The sequence below is a fragment of the Artemia sp. Qi Xiang Cuo genome, chromosome 19 (assembly GCF_049724085.1).
Source record: "Artemia sp. Qi Xiang Cuo chromosome 19, ASM4972408v1, whole genome shotgun sequence".
Lineage (NCBI taxonomy): Eukaryota > Metazoa > Arthropoda > Branchiopoda > Anostraca > Artemiidae > Artemia > Artemia sp. Qi Xiang Cuo.
In genome coordinates, this window is record NC_142812.1 from 40,136,854 (window position 1) to 40,149,353 (window position 12,500).

Sequence of the window (12,500 nt, forward strand, 5' to 3'; positions counted from 1 at the left end):
CTGTGCTGTCGACCTCAATTCACCTATCGTGAATCAATAATTCCCCTTAGAAACAACAAATTAATTTCCCCTTTCTTGACAGATCAATCAATCAATGACATCATCTGTCAGACTTTAAAAATTTTCGCCTAGAAACATTTCTCCAGGAATAGATCCAAATCATTAATGTCTTTGCCTCGGGAACAGTTCTACTGGTCGAACTCCAAAGGATATTAATAACCAATGGCCATGGAAACAATTAGGCAAGAAACATCTTAGCGATGAATTGTTTTAGCGCGCGAAAAGGTTTCATATTAATTTGAAATGCGTTAGCGCAGAGATGCCAATAACAAAGGAACACGCTGAATTTACGTTTAGGGATTATTTGGGCGAAACCGTTTTAGACAGGTTATGGAACTATTTCGGCGAAACAGATAGAGACATATTAAAAGAAGATTTTTGAAGAGATTTTAGAAGAGAATTTGAGTGTGGTCGTTATAATACACAAGTTTCATTTGAACAGTGTTGTGAGGTCCTCTAACCCAACCCCAAAGGGTTCCAATCCTCCTACCCCAACCCCGAAGGAAGCCCCCGGTCCTCAAAGCCCCCCAAACTCCCAAAGGCCCTCCACCGGTCCCCCAAAGGCCCACCCAGACCCCCAAAGGCCATCCCCAGGCCCCAAATGTCCCCCAGGCTCCCAACTGTCCCCCGGACACTCAAAGGCCCCCCAAGCTCCCAAAGGGCCACCGGCGCCCCAAAGGCCCACCCAGACCCCCAAATGCCATCCCCGGGCCCCCCAAAGGCACATCGAGCTCCCAAAGGACCAACGGGGTCCCAAAGGCCCTCCACCGGTCCCCAAATGTCCCCCAGGCACCCAAAGACCCTCCCGGCGCCCCAAAGGCCCACCCAGACCCCCAAATGCCCTCCCCGGACCCCCAAGCCCAGCCCCCGGGCCCCAAAGGCCCCCCCCCGCTCCCCAAGGCCCACCGACCCTCAAGGGACCCACAGACCCTCAAAGGCTCTCCCCGAGCACTCGTCTTTCGTTGATGTGTGTTGTCTGAAACCTATGATTTGGGATGTGTAGTTTGCTACTTCAGGCTTTTCTGAGCTAAGGTTTCCTAGTATTTCCTAGGTGAATGTTGTCTGAAACCAATAGTTTGGGATGAGTAGTTTGCTATTTCAGGCTTTTATGAGCTAGGTTTCTTAGCCTTTCGTTGATGTGTGTTGAGTGAAACTTATGATTTGGGATATGTAGTTTGTTATTTTTGACTTTTCTGAGTTGGATTTCTTAGTCTTTCATAGGTGAGTGGTGACTGAAACCTATGATTTGGGATGTGTAGTTTGCTATTTTCGACTTTTCTGAGCTGGATTTCTTAGCCTTTCATAGGTATGCGTTGTCAGAAAATTATGATTTGGGATGTATAGTTTGCTATTTCAGGCTTTTCTGAGCTAAGGTTTTCTAGTATTTCGTAGGTGAATGTTGTCTGAAACCAATAGTTTGGGATGAATAGTTTGCTATTTTTGACTTTTCTGAGCTAGGTTTCTTAGTCTTTCGTTGGTGTGTGTTGACTGAAACCGATGATTTGGGATATGTAGTTTGCTATTTTTGACTTTTCTGAGCTGGATTTCTTAGTCTTTCATAGGCGTGTGTTCTATGAAACCTATGATTTGGGATGTGTGGAGTTCTACTTTTGACTTTTCTGAGCTTGATTTCTTAGACTGTCATAGGTGTTTGTTGTCTGAAACCTATAGTTTGGGATGACTAGTTTGCTATTTTTGACTTTTCTGAGCTAGGTTTCTTAGACGTTCATAGGTGAGTGTTGTCTGAAACCTATGATTTGGGATATGTAATTTGCTATTTCCGAATTTTCATAACCGGATTTCTTAGTCTTTCGTAGGTGTGTGGTGTCTGAAACCAATGATTTGGGGTGCGTGGGTTGCTATTTTTTTGACTTTTCTGAGCTGGATTTCTTAGCCATTCGTAGGTGTGTGTTGACTGAAACCTATGATTTGGGATGGTTAATTTGCTATTTTTGACTTTTCTGAGCTAGATTTCTTAGCCTATCATATGTGTGTCCTTTCAGAAAATTATGATTTGGGAGGTGTAGTTTGCTTTTTGGACTTTTCAGAGCTAGGATTCTTAGTCACTCATAGGTGTTTGTTGTCTGAAACTTCGAGTTTGGGATGAGTAGTTGGCTATTTCAGACTTTTCTGAGCTAAGGTTTCTTAGTATTTCGTAGGTGAATGCTGTCTGTAACTTATGATTTGGGATATGTAAATTACTATTTCGGGCTTTTCTTAGTTGGATTTCTTAGTCTTTCATAGGTGTGTAGTGTCTGAAACCTATGATTTGGGATGTGTAGTTTGCTATTTTCGACTTTTATGAGCTAGGTTTCTTAGCCTTTCATAGGTATGTGTTGTCAGAACATTATGATTTGGGATGTGTAGTTTGCTATTTCAGGCTTTTCTGAGCTAAGGTTTTCTAGTATTTCGTAGGTGAATGTTGTCTGAAACCAATAGTTTGGGATGTGTAATTTGCTATTTCCGACTTTTCATAACGTGATTTCTTAGTCTTTCGTAGGTGTGTGGTGTCTGAAACCTATGATTTGGGATGTTTGGGTTGCTATTTCAGGCTTTTCTGAGTTGGATTACTTAGTCTTTCATAGGTGTGTAGTGTCTGAAACATATGATTTGGGGTGGATGGATTGATACTTTTGACTTTTCTGAGCTGGATTTCTTAGCCTTTCATAGGTGTGTGTTGACTGAAACCTATGATTTGGGATGTGTAGTTTGCTATTTTCGACTTTTCTGAGCTAGGTTTCTTAGCCATTCATAGGTGAGTGATGTCTGAAACCTATGATTTGGGATATGTAATTTGCTATTTCTGACTTTTCATAACCGGATTTCTTAGTCTTTCGTAGGTGTGTGATGTCTGAAACCTATGATTTGGGGGTGTGTGGGTTGATATTTTTTGACTTTTCTGAGCAGGATTTCATAGCCATTCGTAGGTGTGTGTTGACTGAAACCTATCATTTGGGATGGTTAATTTGCTATTTTTGACCTTTCTAAGCTAGATTTCTTAGCCTTTCATAGGTGTGTCCTTTCAGAAAATTATGATTTGGGAAGCATACAAAAATTTACACATTCACACGAAAAATTACATTCACACAAAAACTTAAATGCACACAAAAAATTACACACACACACACACACACACACAAAAAATACACATTAACACAACAAAACATACACACACACTCAAAAACTTACACACACAAATAAAATTACACATGCACACTAAAACTAACACACACACACACACACTAAAACTAACACACACACTCCAAAACTAACACACACACACACACACACAAACTTACACACACACACACACACACAAAAAATAACACATGCACACGAAAACTTAAATGCACACAAAAACTTACATGAAAACAAAAACTTACACACACACACACACACAAAACTTACAAACACACACACACACGAAAACTCACACACACACACGCCAAAACTAACACACACACAAAAACATACACAAACACAAACACACACATACACAAAAACTTACACATGAACACAAAAAAAACACCCACATGTGTGTGGGTTGATAGTAGAGGTGACCCTAAAGCCCCCACGCGACACCCCTGCTGCCACCTATAACTTTTTTGCACCCCAAATATGGGCATAGAGTCCCTAGGGGAAATGGATTTCTGAGAAATTGATTGCGTAATCGATTGGGAATTTGGAACACCTGTGCTGTCAGTCATTAATCAAATTGTTTCCAGGCAAAGTTTAATAATGTCTGACAGGTACTGTCAACATTTCTCCAGGAATAGATCCAAGTCATTAATGTCTTTGCCACGGAAACAACTCTTTTGGTCGAACTCCAAAAGATATTAATAACCAAACGCCATGGAAACAGTCCCCAAGAAACATCTTAGCGATGAATTGTTTTAGCGCGGGAATCAGGTTTCTTATTAATTTGAAATGCGTTTGCGCAGAGATGCCAAAAACAAAAGGAACACGCTGAAATTACGTTTAGGGATTATTTGGGCGAAATCGTTTTAGACAGGTTATTGAATTATTTCGTCAAAACTGTTAGAGACATTTTAAAAGATGATTTTTGAAGAGGATTTTAGAAGAGGATTTGAAGTTGAAACTCTGTGGTCGTTATAATACGCAAGTTCCATTTGAACAGTGTCGTGAGGTCCTCTACCCCAACCCCAAAGGGCTCCAATCCCCACCACCCCAACCCCGAAGGAAGCCACCGGTCCTCAAAGGTTCTCCGGATTCCCAAAGGACCACCCGGCCCTCAAGGGTCCCCCAGACCCCCGGCCCCCAAAGGGCCCCTCCCCCTTGGCCCCAAAGGGCCCCTCCCCTCCCTCTTCCTCCCCCTCCTCTCCCCTCCTCTCCCCCTCCCCTCCCCCTCCCCTCCCCCCTCCCCTCCTCCTCCTCCTCCCACCTCCTCCTCCCCTCCCCTCCTCCCCCCTCCTTCCCCCTTCCCCCCCATTTTTTATACTTTTTTTTGTGCATTGAGACACATAAGGGTCCCCCGAGCCCCCCAAAGGCTCCTGAGCCCCATTTTTAATACTTTTAAGGCATTATTATATCTTTTCAGAACAAATTATTATTTTAGGGAATTATTTCGGCGAAACGGTTAGAGACATTTTAAAAGATGATTTTTGAAGATGTTTTAGAAGAGGATTTGAGGGTGAAACTCTGTGGTCGTTATAATACACAAGTTCCATTTGATCAGTGTCGTAAGGTCTCATACCCCAGCCCCAAAGGCCCCCGGTCCCCCTAATGCCCCTCGATCCCCCAAAGACCACCGGGACCCCCCCCCCACCATTTTTTTTTTTAATAATTTTTGAAATTTTTTTAACATGGTATTTTTTTTTAACTTTTTTATGTATCTTAAAATGATATGAAATATGCTTACGGCACTACCAATCGTACTCTGTGCTTGTTCATAGACACGACGCGGCTTTCCCACTGGTACTCTATGGCAGGTTATCGACACTACCTAGTTTATTGTGTGCATTAAATCAGTATTTTTTCGTAGTGGAAGGATAAACACACAATTCATATCTATACAAAAGAGAAGATGAATTATTCGAAGAAAGTATGTACACATGAAAAAATCATCGTCGCCTTGAATGCTGACAAGGAGAAATACCTGAACTATGAAACGAGTGCAAGTGGTAACACTATTGGAAATGTGTGCATGCGTTGTCATGACAGCGAGAAGTTAGATTTCTTTGGAGTACCCAAGAATTTCATTCGTGTAAACGGTGGATATGCGAGAGTAACATTACCAGAGAAATTAGTGCTCAAAGAGAATGCAAACTTAAAAATAATTGTCGATGATCGGGGACAACTCCTTGCTACTATTGCTGGTAACACATTACCTGTTGATACATCCTATCAGCATCTTTACGGTATTAGCATTTTAAAGAGAACAAGAAGAAGACAAGCATACTCCTGCAATAATGTCATTAATCATATCTTGTCAACATGTCAAAACTGCTATCTATGTAAAAATAATGTGACAATAGACAGTGAAATCGCAGGCAGAATAAAAAGGACATTAGCAGACAATATCATCAATGAATATAAAGATGAATTGACGGAAAGTGAAGCGAAAGTGTACTAATAATGTATAATAATGTATTTAACATATTTTTATATTAATATTCTACATGTCGTTATTTCATTAAAAATATCTTATGCATTATTTTGTTAAGTGTTCATTATTTTTAGGGTATGCTAGAACGTCAAACGTTCAGAATATCTATTAAAATGGTCAGAGATGTAAGAAAAAGAATTTTTAGAGATAAAGATACTACTAGCAGGCTCAATTTTTCTTAGAAGATAGAAAAGTTCAAGTTCTCTTCTGAATTTTACCAACGAGCACATTTCAATTCTAATTTCTCCAGAGAAAATAAAAAGCTTCCACTTCAGTTTTAAGTTCACCAAGACATAAAAAATTTAAAGTTCTGTTCTAAATTTTTCCGTAGAAGATAGGAAAATAATACTATGATTGTGATTATTTTCCATGAAGATAAAAAGTTCCACTTTAATTCTAAATTTTCTTAAATTCAGTTCCAACCTTTTTCAAAGAGATGAAAAATTTAAAGTTCTGTTCCAAATATTTTCCAGGAAGAAGAAAAGTTCAACTTCGATTATGAATTTTCTTAATGAAAATGAAATAAGTTATTGATCAATTCTATTTCCCCAAAATAATATAAAAATTTTCCACTTCAGTTCAGATTTTTCTCAAAGAGATGAAAAAATTTAAAATACTGTTCCAAATATCTCTTAGAAGATAGAAAAGTTCAAGTTCTCTTCTGAATTTTACCAACGAGCACATTTCAATTCTAATTTCTCCAGAGAAAATAAAAAGCTTCCACTTCAGTTTTAAGTTCACCAAGACATAAAAAATTTAAAGTTCTGTTCTAAATTTTTCCATAGAAGATAGGAAAAGTTATGCTATGATTGTGATTATTTTCCATGAAGATAAAAAGTTTCACTTTAATTCTAAATTTTTTTAAATTCAGTTCCGACTTTTCTCTTAGAGATGAAAAAATTTAAAATACTGTTCCAAATATTTCTTAGAAGATAGAAAAGTTCAAGTTCTCTTCTGAATTTTACCAAAGAACACATTTCAATTCTAATTTCTCCAGAGAAAATAAAAAGCTTCCACTCCAGTTTTAAGTTCGCCATGACATAAAAAATTTAAAGTTCAGTTCTAAATTTTTCCATAGAAGATAGGAAAAGTTATACTATGATTGTGATTATTTTCCATGAAGATAAAAAGTTTCACTTTAATTCTAAATTTTCTTAAATTCAGTTCCGAATTTTCAAATGGAGATTGAAAAAATTGAAAGTTATATTCCAAATTTTTCCTAGGAGATAGGAAAAGTTATACTTTGATCGGGAATATTCAAGTTCTTTTCTGAATTTTACAAAAGAACACAATTCAATTCTAATTCCTCCGGAGAAAATAAAAAGCTTCCACTTCTGTTTTAAGTTCACCAAGACATAAAAAATTTAAAGTTCAGTTCTAAATTTTTCCACAGAAGATAGGAAAAGTTATACTATGATTGTGATTATTTTCCATGAAGATAAAAAGTTTCACTTTAATTCTAAATTTTCTTAAATTCAGATCCGACTTTTCACATAGAGATGAAAAAATTTAAAGTTCTGTTCCAAATTTTTCATAGAAGATTGGAAAAGTTATACTTTGATCGTGAATATTCAAGTTCTCTTCTGAATTTTACCAAAGAACACAATTCAATTCTAATTTTTCCAGAGAAAATAAAAAGCTTCCACATCAGTTTAAGTTAACCAAGACATAAAAAATTTAAAGTTCAGTTCTAAATTTTTCCATAGAAGATAGGAAAAGTTATACTATGATTGAGATTATTTTCCATGAAGACAAAAAGTTTCATTTTAATTCTAAATTTTCTTAAATTCAATTCCGACCTTTCTCAAAGAGATGAAAAAATTTAATCTTCTGAATTTTACCAACGAACACAATTCAATTCAATTAAGTTAGGTTAGGTTAAGTTAGGTTAGGCTAGGTTAGCCTACGTACGCGCGCGTACGTAGGCTAACCTAGCCTAACCTAACTTAACCTAACCTAACTTAATCTAACCTAACCTAATCATACACCTAACTTTTTGCCTGTCTCTCACCTAGCCTAAGCACGCGTACGTAGGCTAACCTATCCTAACCTAACTTAACCTGACCTAACTTAATCTAGTCTAACTTAACCTGATTTATTCTTTTTACAATTTTTAAGTTTTGTTAGTTTAGCTTATCCTGAGATCTCATGATAAGATAACCTAACCTAGCCTAACTTAAACATGGAGAAATGTTTCTAATTATTTATTAATATTTATTTATTAACTAACCTAAACTATTGTTTTTGGTGGTTAGATGAATGAACTGAATTTAAGAAAAATTAGAAATAGAGTGAAACTTTTTATCTTCATGGTAAATAATCACAATCATAGTATAGCCATTCCTATCTTCTATGGAAAAAATTTAGAATTGAACTTTAAATTTTTATGTCTTTGAGAAATTATGAATTGAAATGGAAGCTTTTTCATTTTCATTGGTAAATTTCAGAATTGAGCTAACTTTTTTCTCCTCTCTAAGAAAATTCAGAAGAGAACTTGTACATTTTGCACTTCTTCGAGAAAACTTAGAAATAAAGTGGAGCTCCATATCTTCATGAAGAATATTCACAATCAAAGTATAACTTTTTCTATCTTCTATGAAACATTTCGAACAATATTTTAAATTTTGTCATCTCTTTGAGAAAAATCTGAATTGAAGTGGAAAATTTTATATTATTTTATGAAAATAGAATTGATCAATAACTTATTTCATTTTCATTGAGAAAATTCAGAATCGAAGTTGAACTTTTCTTTTCCGGGAAAATAATTGGAACAGAACTTTAAATTTTTTCATCTCTTTGAGAAAGGTCGGAATTGAATTTAAGAAAATTTAAAATTAAAGTGAAACTTTTTATCTTCATGGAAAATAATCACAATCATATTATAACTTTTCCTATCTTCTATAGAAAAATTTAGAACTGAACTTAAAATTTTTATGTCATGGTGAACTTAAACTGATGTGGTAGCTTTTTATTTTCTCTGGAGAAATTAGAATTGAATAATGTTCTTTGGTAAAATTAATAATAGAACTTGAACTTTTCTATTTTCTATTGAAAATTTAGAAAATTATTTTAAACTTTTTACTATCTTTGAGAAAAATATGAATTGAAGTATGAAATTTTATAATATTTTTAGAAAAATAGAAATGATCAATAACTTATTTCATTTTCATTGAGAAAATTCAGAATCGAAGTTGAACTTTTCTTCACTTCTTTGAGAAAATTTAAAATTGAGGTGAAACTTTTAATCTTCATAGGAAATAATCACAATCATAGTATAACTTTTTCTATCTTCTACGGAAAAATTTAGAACTGAACTTTAAATTTTTTATGTCTTGCTGAACTTAAAACTGAAGTGGAAGCTTTTTATTTTCTCTGGAGAAATTAGAATTGAATTGTGTTCTTTGGTAAAATTCAGAAAAGAACTTGAATATTCACAATCAAAGTATAACTTTTCCTATCTTATATGAAAAATTTGGAACAGAACTTTAAATTTTTTTCATCTCTTTGTGAAAAGTCGGAAATGAATTTAAGAAAATTTAGAATTAATGTGAAACTTTTTATCTTCATGGAAAATAATCACAATCATAGTATAACTTTTCCTATCTTCTATGGAAAAATTTAGAACTGAACTTTAAATTTTTTATGTCATGGCGAACTTAAAACTGAAGTGGAAGCTTTTTATTTTCTCTGGAGAAATTGGAATTGAATTGTGTTCGTTGGTAAAATTCAGAAGATTAAATTTTTTCATCTCTTTGAGAAAGGTCGGAATTGAATTTAAGAAAATTTAGAATTAAAATGAAACTTTTTATCTTCATGGAAAATAATCTCAATCATAGTATAACTTTTCCTATCTTCTATGGAAAAATTTAGAACTGAACTTTAAATTTTTTATGTCTTGGTGAACTTAAACTGATGTGGAAGCTTTTTATTTTCTCCGGAAAAATTAGAATTGAATTGTGTTCTTTGGTAAAATTCAGAAGAGAACTTGAATATTCACGATCAAAGTGTAACTTTTCCAATCTTCTATGAAAAATTTGGAACAGAACTTTTAATTTTTTCATCTCTATGTGAAAAGTCAGAACTGAATTTAAGAAAATTTAGAATTAAAGTGAAACTTTTTATCTTCATGGTAAATAATCACAATCATAGTATAACTTTTCCTATCTTCTATGGAAAAATTTAGAACTGAACTTTAAATTTTTTATGTCATGGTGAACTTAAAACTGAAGTGGAAGCTTTTTATTTTCTCTGGAGAAATTAGAATTGAATTGTGTTCTTTGGTAAAATTCTGAAGAGAACTTGAATATTCACGATCAAAGTATAACTTTTCCAATCTTCTAGGAAAAATTTGGAACAGAACTTTAAATTTTTTTCATCTCTATGTGAAAAGTCGGAACTGAATTTAAGAAAATTTAGAATTAAAGTGAAACTTTTTATCTTCATGGAAAATAATCACAATCATAGTATAACTTTTCCTATCTTCTATGGAAAAATTTAGAACTGAACTTTAAATTTTTTATGTCATGGCGAACTTAAAACTGGAGTGGAAGCTTTTTATTTTCTCTGGAGAAATTAGAATTGAAATGTGTTCTTTGGTAAAATTCAGAAGAGAACTTGAACTTTTCTATCTTCTAAGAAATATTTGGAACAGTATTTTAAATTTTTTCATCTCTAAGAGAAAAGTCGGAACTGAATTTAAGAAAATTTAGAATTAAAGTGAAACTTTTTATCTTCATGGAAAATAATCACAATCATAGTATAACTTTTCCTATCTTCTATGTAAAAATTTAGAACAGAACTTTAAATTTTTTATGTCTTGGTGAACTTAAAACTGAAGTGGAAGCTTTTTATTTTCTCTGGTGAAATTAGAATTGAAATGTGCTCGTTGGTAAAATTCAGAAGAGAACTTGAACTTTTCTATCTTCTAAGAAATATTTGGAACAGTATTTTAAATTTTTTCATCTCTTTGAGAAAAATCTGAACTGAAGTGGAAAATTTTTATATTATTTTGGGGAAATAGAATTGATCAATAATTTATTTCATTTTCATTAAGAAAATTCATAATCGAAGTTGAACTTTTCTTCTTCCTGGAAAATATTTGGAACAGAACTTTAAATTTTTCATCTCTTTGAAAAAGGTTGGAACTGAATTTAAGAAAATTTATAATTAAAGTGAAACTTTTTATCTTCATGGAAAATAATCACAATCATAGTATAACCTTTCCTATCTTCTACGGAAAAATTTAGAACAGAACTTTAAATTTTTTATGTCTTGGTGAACTTAAAACTGAAGTGGAAGCTTTTTATTTTCTCTGGAGAAATTAGAATTGAAATGTGCTCGTTGGTAAAATTCAGAAGAGAACTTGAACTTTTCTATCTTCTAAGAAAAATTGAGCCTGCTAGTAGTATCTTTATCTCTAAAAATTCTTTTTCTTACATCTCTGACCTTTTTAATAGATATTCTGAACGTTTGACGTTCTAGCATACCCTAAAAATAATGAACATTTAACAAAATAATGCATATGATACTTTTAATGAAATAACGACATGTAGAATATTAATAGAAAAATATGTTAAATACATTATTATACATTATTAGTACACTTTTGCTTCACTTTCCGTCAATTCATCTTTATATTCATTGATGATATTGTCTGCTAATGTCCTTTTTATTCTGCCTGCGATTTCACTGTCTATTGTCACATTATTTTTACATAGATAGCAGTTTTGACATGTTGACAAGATATGATTAATGACATTATTGCAGGAGTATGCTTGTCTTCTTCTTCTTCTCTTTAAAATGCTAATACCGGAAAGATGCTGATAGGATGTATCAACAGGTAATGTGTTACCAGCAACAGTAGCAAGGAGTTGTCCCCGATCATCGACAATTATTTTTAAGTTTGCATTCTCTTTGAGCACTATTTTCTCTGGTAATGTTACTCTCGCATATCCACCGTTTACACGAATGAAATTCTTGGGTACTCCAAAGAAATCTAACTTCTCGCTGTCATGACAACGCATGCACACATTTCCAATAGTGTTACCACTTGCACTCGTTTCATAGTTCAGGTATTTCTCCTTGTCAGCATTCAAGGCGACGATGATTTTTTCATGTGTACATACTTTCTTCGAATAATTCATCTTCTCTTTTTTATAGATATGAATTGTGTGTTTATCCTTCCACTGCGAAAAAAATACTGATTTAATGCACACAATAAACTAGGTAGTGTCGATAACCTGCCATAGAGTACCAGTGGGAAAGCCGCGTCGTGTCTATGAACAAGCACAGAGTACGATTGGTAGTGTCGTAAGCATATTTCATATCATTTTAAGATACATAAAAAATTTAAAAAAAAATACCATTTTAAAAAAATTTCAAAAATTATTAAAAAAAAAAATGGTGGGGGGGGGTCCCGGTGGTCTTTGGGGGATCGAGGGGCATTAGGGGGACCTGGGGCCTTTGGGGCTGGGGTATGAGACCTTACGACACTGATCAAATGGAACTTGTGTATTATAACGACCACAGAGTTTCACCCTCAAATCCTCTTCTAAAACATCTTCAAAAATCATCTTTTAAAATGTCTCTAACCGTTTCGCCGAAATAATTCCCTAAAATAATAATTTGTTCTGAAAAGATATAATAATGCCTTAAAAGTATTAAAAATGGGGCTCAGGAGCCTTTGGGGCACCGGGGGCCCTTTGGGGGCTCGGGGGGACCCTTCTGTGTCTCAATGCACAAAAAAAAGTATAAAAAATGGGGGGGGGAGGGGGAGGAGGGGAGGGAGGAGGAGGTGGGAGGAGGAGGAGGAGGA